Here is an 8,456-nt window from a genome sequence, read left to right as displayed (position 1 = left end):
TCCATTGTTCCCCCATCTATTTGCCATGAAGTGATGGGACTGGATGCCATGATCTTAGTTTTTTGAATGTTAAGTTTTAAGCCAGCTTTTTCACTCTCCTCTTTCATTTTCATCAAGAGGCTCTTGCATGCTTATATCTGGGTATATTTTTATGCTGTAGTATAGTATATGTGTATATGCTTCCATATATGTCTTCAGACAACTAAAATGGCTGAGAAGAAAGATACCACAGTTCACTGAGCTCACCTACAGTCCATATTTGTGTCTCATTAAAATGAATCAGGATCTCTAAAAATTTGGCCAACTAGGGCTGAGTGGAGGAGGTAAAAAGTGAACATGTAACATCTTATTATTCCAGAAGAAAAGGAAATCCTTAGATAATAAATGGGAGCTTGTCTCAAGGCCTACAGAAGTCAGCTTAAAGATGTCTAATTGAGAAAATGGGAGACCTTTTGAGGATCAGGATTATTAAATACAACAATGAATTATAACCCACTGAAAACTTGGAATGCACGAGTCTGTACAAATAAACAATCAATGGATCAAGTAAAAGTCAATGAAAAGGAAAAGCTCTGGCTTATAGTAGAATGCCAAGGACAAGCTGGTAGATGAGAAAGAGGGCTGGCATTGGAAATCAGTCTTTTGCAATCACTAAAGACAAAAGCATCATGATAAACAAAGTTAGTGAAGGTGTTGGAATTCCAGATGAGCTATTTCAATCCTGAAAGATGATGCTGTGAAAGTGCTGCACTCAATATGCCAGCAAATTTGGAAAACTCAGCAGTGGCCACAGGACTGGAAAAGGTCAGTTTTCATTCCAATCCCAAAGAAAGGCAATGCCAAAGAATGCTCAAACTATCACACAATTGCTCTCATCTCACACGCTAGTAGGAGAAGGCAATGGCACCCCACTCCAGTACTCTTGCCTGGAAAATCCCATGGACGGAGGAGCCTGTAAGGCTGCAGTCCATGGGGTCGCTGAGCGTTGAACATGACTGAGCGACTTCACTTTCACTTTTCACTTTCATGCATTGGAGAAGGAAATGGCAACCCACTCCAGTGTTCTTGCCTGGAGAATCCCAGGGACGGGGAGCCTGGTGGGCTGCCGTTTATGGAGTCGCACAGAGTTGGACACGACTGAAGCAACTTAGTAGTAGTAGTAGCACACGCTAATAAAGTAATGCTCAAAACTCTCCAGAATGAAGCCAGACTTCAGCAATATGTGAACCGTGAACTTCCAGATGCTCAAGCTGGTTTTAGAAAAGGCAGAGGAACCAGAGATCAAATTGCCAACATTCACTGGATCATCAAAAAAGCAAGAGAGTTCCAGAAAAAAACATCTATTTCTGCTTTATTGACTATGCCAGGGCCTTTGACTGTGTGGAACACAATAACCTGTGGAAAATTCTGAAAGAGATGGGAATACCAGACCACCTGACCTGCCTCTTGAGAAACCTGTATGCAGGTCAGGAAGCAACAGTTAGAACTGGACATGGAACAACAGACTGGTTCCAAATAGGAAAAGGAATACATCAAGGGTGGATATTGTCACCCTGCTTATTTAACTTATATGCAGAGTACATCATGAGAAACGCTGCGCTGGAAGAAGCACAAGCTGGAATCAAGATGCTGGGAGAAGTATCAATAACCTCAGATATGCATATGACACCACCCTTATGGCAGAAAGTGAAGAGGAACTAAGAAGCCTCTTAATGAAAGTGAAAGAGGAGAGTGAAAAGGTTGGCTTAAAGCTCAACATTCAGAAAACTAAGTTCATGGCATCCGATCCCATCACTTCATGGCAGATAGATAGGGAAACAGTGGAAACAGTGTCAGACTTTAATTTTTTGGGCTCCAGAATCACTGCAGATGGTGATTGCAGCCATGAATTTAAAAGATGCTTACTCCTTGGAAGGAAAGTTATGACCAACTTAGATAGCATATTAAAAAGCAGAGATATTACTTTGCCAACAAAGGTCTGGCTAGAAGGCTATGGTTTTTCCAGTAGTCGTGTATGGATGTGAGAGTTGGACTGTGAAGAAAGCTGAGCGCTGAAGAATTGATGCTTTTGAACTGTGGTGTTGGAGAAGACTCTTGCAAGTCCCTTGGACTGCAAGGAGATCCAACCAGTCCATCCTAAAAGAGACCTGGGTGTTCACTGGAAGGACTGATGCTGAAGCTGAAACTCCAATACTTTGGCCACCTCATGCGAAGAGTTGACTCATTGGAAAAGACCCTGATGCTGGGAGGGATTGGGGGCAGGAGAAGAAGGAGACAACAGAGGATGAGATGGCTGGATGGCATTACCAACTCAATGCACATGAGTTTGCATGAACTCCGGGAGTTGGTGATGGACAGGGAGGCCTGGCGTGCTGCAATTCATGCGGTCTCAAAGAGTCGGACATGACTGAGCGACTGAACTGAACTGAACTGAAAGATGAAAACAGGCAAACAAAAAACACCAAGAATGCAAAATCAAGGGATGTTTTTTGTTGAGAAGCAGAATACTTGCATGGTCTGAAGGTATATTCTGAGACCTTTATTAGCCAAGGGAACTGGAATGATTATATAATGGACAAATGGAATAATGATCAGACCTAGTGATCGGACTTGTCTCTGTGAAAATAATATAATATCATCTGTTTCATACTCTGGTCGAGGATAAATAACCTGAACTTAACTATGATGGACCATCAGAGAAAATCAAACTGAGGAAATTCTATTGGAAAAAGAAGAGAGACTGAAATCTGCAAAAATACCTATCTTAAAAAATATATATATATACACATATGATGTTCCAAATAAAAGAGAATAAAGAATCATGACAAATAAATGCAATATTTTATCCAGTTTGGATACTTGGTAAAAGGAAGGGAAAATTACATTACTGTGTCAGGGACAAATGGAAATGTGGATAATGAATTAGATAAAATTATTTTATTAGTGTTAAATTTACTGAAAAATACTGTGGTTTTCCAAGTAAATATCTCAATTCTTTGGACATACACAATGAATTGCTAAGGATCAGTTTAGTTCAGTCACTCAGTTGTGTCCGACTCTTGGCGACCCCATGGACTGTAGCACACCAGGCATCCCTCTCCATCACCAACTCCTGGAGCATGCTGAAATGCATGTCCATCCAGTTGGTGATGCCATCCAACCATCTCATCCACTGTCGTCCCCTTCTCCTCCTGCCTTCAATCTTTCCCAGCATCAAGGTCTTTCCCAATGAGTCAGTTCTTTGCATCAGGTGGCCAAAGTATTGGAGCTTCAGCTTCAGTATCAGTCCTTCCAATGAATATTCAAGGCTGATTTCTTTTAGGATTGACTGGTTTGATCTCCTTGCTGTCCAAGGGACTCTCAAGAGTCTTCTCCAACACCACAGTTCAAAAGCATCAATTCTTCAGCCCTCAGCTTTCTTTATGCTTCAACTCTCACATCCACAAATGACTACTGTGTCTAGGGATACAGCAGAAAAATTCATCAGAAGGACTGATGCTGAAGCTGAAGCTCCAATACTTTGGCCGCCTGATGTAAAGAGCTGACTCATTAGAAAAGATCCTGATGCTGGGAAAGATTGAAGGCAGGAGGAGAACGGGACGACAGAGGATGAGATGGTTGGATGGCATCACGAACTCAATGAACATGAGTTTGAGCAAGCTTCAGGAGATGGTGAAGGACAGGGAAACCTGCTGTGCTGCAGTCCATGGGGTCACAAAGAGTCAGACACAACTGAGCTACTGAACAACAGCAACAAAGTACACTTAACATGAGATTTGCTCTCTTACATTTTTAAATGTACCATGTCTCTAAGTGTCTCAGATGGTAAAGCATCCATCTGCAATGCAGGAGATCTGGGTTTGATCCTTGGGTAGGGAAGATCCCCAGAGAAGGGAATGGCAACCCACTCCAGTATTCTTGCCATGGAAAATCCCATGGACAGAGGAGTCTGCCAAGCCACAGCCCATGGGGTTGCAAAGAATCAGACACAACTGTTCAATGAACACTTTCACTTTCACTTTCTTGCTCATTATAGGCAGTATATTGCACATGGATCTCTAGATTATATTATTTTTGCATAACTGAAACCATACCCATCAAATAGTGACTCTCCATTTCACTAGTCTTTCTTCATCAGTCTTGCCTCCACCATACTCTCCCATCAAATAGACTTTTATCAAAGGAATCAGTCACAAGGCTGGATACTACAAAACTGTTAGAGGGAAGCATAGGCAGAACTCTCTGTGACATAAACTGCAGCAAGACCTTTTTTGATCCATCTTCTAGAGTAATGAAAATAAAAACAAAAGTGAACAAATAGGACCTGATTAAACTTAAATTTTTTTTGCACAGCAAAAGAATCCATAAACTAGATGAAAATACAATCTCAGAATGGGAGAAAATATTTGAAAATGAAGCAACTGGCAAGAGATTAATCTCCAAAATATGTAACCAGTTCATCGGAGGTCAATATCCAAAAAATATTACCCAATCAAAAAATGAGAAGAAGCCCTAAATAAGATATTAGTCCCTGTACCTGGGACTCTGCCAAGTTAATGATGCATAAGTGAAAATTACCCATATTTTCAAGCTAATGAAAGTTCATCACTCTAGAAATAATCTCAGAAATTAGTGGTTTTCTTAGTGAAATATCAAAGACAAATTTTGAAACTAGTACAAATTTTTTTCCTTTTCTACAGTAAAACATACAGAGTAAAATGTTTTATATAAATAAAACATAAATATCTTCTTCATCAGTTACGAATGGGAAGTTACTCAACTAATAAAATACTCAGTTCTTACATTTCACATTCTTCATTGTTTTGTCTGGAAGCTGTACATCTGATGACAGAAGTGAATCTCCATTTGAAAAAATACATTCCAGTAGGAGAAGGCAATGGCACCCCACTCCAGTACTCTTGCCTGGAGAATCCCATGGATGGAGGAGCCTGGTGGGCTGCAGTCCATGGGGTTGCTAAGAGTCAGACACAACTGAGCGACTTCACTTTCACTTTTCACTTTCATGCATTGGAGAAGGAAATGGCAACCCACTCCAGTGTTCTTGCCTGGAGAATCCCAGGGATGGTGGAGCCTGGTGGGCTGCCGTCTATGGGGTCTCACAGAGTCGGACACAACTGAAGCAACTTAGCAGCAGCAGCAGGAGCATCTAAATGCATTACTAGCCCCTTGCTGTTAGAAACACATACACACTCATTGCTAATATATATTGGCTTCTAAAATACAACATAGACTATCTTATTTTTAAATTAAGAAACATTTCTCTGCACACTGAGGAGCTGAAAGATAAAAAATTCAAAACAAAGAGAAATTGAGATGCTTTCAAGCACACAGATTTTTACATTAAAGACCTCCTTTATAACCTCCATCTGCAACAGATTCCCAGGGGGAAAAAAGGGGTGGAGTGAAGGTCCTTGAAAGACCTGATTCAAAAGTCTCTAATCTATCTAATATAATTCATTTTGTCAAAAGAATCTTAATCCAGCACCAATGGGATTAATGTCCTTCGAGAGAATATGATGCAGTAATAACAAATTCGATCCAAGCATAGAAACTAAGATACTATTTATAAATCAGAATCTATTCTTTATTATTGGTTAACAGTAATGATAAACATATTTCTTCCCATTTAGTTAAAAAGAAATGTAAACTACAATTTTATACTTCACTATGATATTTGCTGTAGGTTCTGATTTAAAGAAATCAAGAAAGTGCATATCTGCTCTTGGTTTGCTTAGATATTTTAAAAATTGTTGAGTAGACACAGAATTTTACCACATGTCTTTTCTACATCTATGAATATCATCATTTCATTTTAGGTTTTGATTATTCAAATATTAAACCAAACTTGCATCTCTGGGATGAATTCATCTTGCTTGAACTACACTATACTTTTAATGTATTACTGGCTCCGTTTATTAATACTTCTTTCAGGATTTCTGCAAGTATGTTTAAGAGAGAGAGATCACTATCGTTTTCTATTCTTGACAGCCCTTATCAGGTTTAGCTATTGACCTAATGCTACAATGACTTGAGGATACATCTCCTCTTCTCTGGAAAGGTTGTAAGTTAACAATTTCCTTAATGATTGGTATAACTTGCTATTTCAACCAACCGCCTGGGATGTTTTATGAAATTTCTTGACCATATTCATCCCTTTATAGATTATGACAATTTTTCTATTTTGAGATCAGTGCTAAGAGTGAGGTAAGCACTCTTAGGTAGCCCCTAAAACACCTCCCCATCATCTCCAATTCCTGTTACTCAAGCAATACCCTTTCATTAAATGTGAGTTAAACACAGTGACTTACAACAAAACAGAAAATATCACTTCTGACATTAGGTTATAAAAAGTATGTGGCTTTCTTCTCATTTCATTTTCTGTCAAAGCCCCCACTTTGGGTGATAACAGCTTCCATGCTGTGAGTATCCTGTAGAGAGGTCCACATGGCACGGGACTGATATCTCTGGCCAACAGCAAGTGAAGACTTTGTTGTTGTCATTGTTGCTGTTGTTGCTGTTCAGTCCCTAAGTCATGTCTGACTCTTTGCAACCCCATGAACTGCAGCACATCAGGATCCCTTGTCCTTCACTGTCTCCCAGAGTTTACTCAGACTCCTGTCCATTGAGTCAGTGATGCCATCCAACTGTCTCATCCTCTGTCGCCCCCTTCTCCTCTTGCCCTCAATCTTCCCAGCATCAAGGTCTTTTCCAATGAAGACTTGGGGGTTGCCAACAGTTATATGGGGCTTTCCTGGTGGCTCAGTGGTAAAGAACCTGCCTGCAATAAAGGCGATGCAAGAGATGCAGGTTCAATCTGTGGGTCAGGAAGATCCCCTGGAGGAGGAAATAGCAACTTACCCCAGTATTCTTGCAAGGAAAATCCCATGGACAGAAGAGCCTGGCAGGCTACCGTCCATAGGGTCCCAAAGAGGCAGACATAACTGGCCGTGACCACACACACGTGCATGTGCGCACGCACACACACACACATGCACAATAGCCATATAAGTACAGTTGGAAGCAGATCCTTTCACAATCAACCCTCGAGCTGAGACAGTCCTGGATAATACTTTGATTGCATGCCTAGAAGAGCCGTGTGAGTCCCCGGCCCCAGTTAAGCTCTGCCTAGACTCCTGACATAACAGAAACTGTGAGGTATCTGTTGTTTTAAACTGCTATGTTTGGGGTAATTTGTTACACATTACAGATAACTAATTCAAAGAATTTATCCACTCTCTAAGTATGCAAACATATTGAGATGAAGTTTTCCATGATATCCTCTTGTTATATTCTAAGAATTCCATCTATGTTAATATCCACATTTTTCATAGTAGTTTTCTGTTGTGAAAGAAATGGATTTAATCTCCAAAAATGAACAGATTTCAGAACCTGGACTGATAGAACTGAGAATGAATCTTGACAATGTTGAATTTGGAGAGAAGTGCACATTTTAAGGCTGCATAAGGATAACTTTTTTGATATCGAAGAGGAATTCAGGATCTAATATTTTGACTTTGACACCTGGACATGTTAAGATATTGCTGGCATGACTCTCTGAATGTGTAAAATAATGAACTTAGATTTTAAAGGTAGAGATGCTGAAACTGACATGTCAGAATAAGGAATAAAGATTCAAGGAAACCAAAAGATGGGATGCAGAAATAAAAGAATTTATTATCCAAAACTAGGGAAGGCATCAACTGACTATTTCCCAAAAGGATCCTACATTCTTTAGAGCACTAAATCATGCATTGATGAGAGGAGAATTGGCATCACGGAAATACTCGATGTTGGCTGTTCATGAGAGTCCTCTACTCTCATGAAGGAGTAGTAGAGGCCATTTTAGAACTCTAAATTTAAAATTAGTTGACAATAGAGACAATAGGATTCCAATACAACAGACACCAGATGGTGGAACTTCAGTGTCACAGACATAAGGTTACATAATTATTGTGATTGGAAACAAGACCAGAAGAGAAAGTAATGCTCAAAAGAGTACCTGATCTGCCGGATATATGGTAATGGTTAATGGACTATACTGGTCCTAAAAGTAGGATAGATAGGAAGCCACCAAGAATATTGATTGATTATAACCAAAACTTACCAAGAGTATGTGAACTAAAGACTGATATCAGCTGCCAGTCTCGTTAGAATTAACTGTACAGTCTTTCAGATGGTTTTCTTATTCACCGCTGCTTTTGCCAGCTTACTAATCAGTTTAGTAATTACTTTCATACTTCCTGTTCTGCACTGCTTTATGATAACTACGTAACTGGATTGGGGAAGCCTGTGGACATGCATTTGTACATGTGACCCACTACCACTGTCCTATTTTTGCTAATTCTGTATTGGAATATTCCTTACAGTCAGGAGAAATATCCCATGTACTTAAAATTTGTAGTCCCACAATACATTTAGCAGTATTGTAACCAAGC

The sequence above is a fragment of the Bos indicus genome, chromosome 5 (genome assembly GCF_029378745.1).
Source record: "Bos indicus isolate NIAB-ARS_2022 breed Sahiwal x Tharparkar chromosome 5, NIAB-ARS_B.indTharparkar_mat_pri_1.0, whole genome shotgun sequence".
Taxonomy (NCBI): domain Eukaryota; kingdom Metazoa; phylum Chordata; class Mammalia; order Artiodactyla; family Bovidae; genus Bos; species Bos indicus.
The sequence above is the reverse complement of the archived record's forward strand: the minus strand, read 5'-3'. Positions refer to the sequence as shown.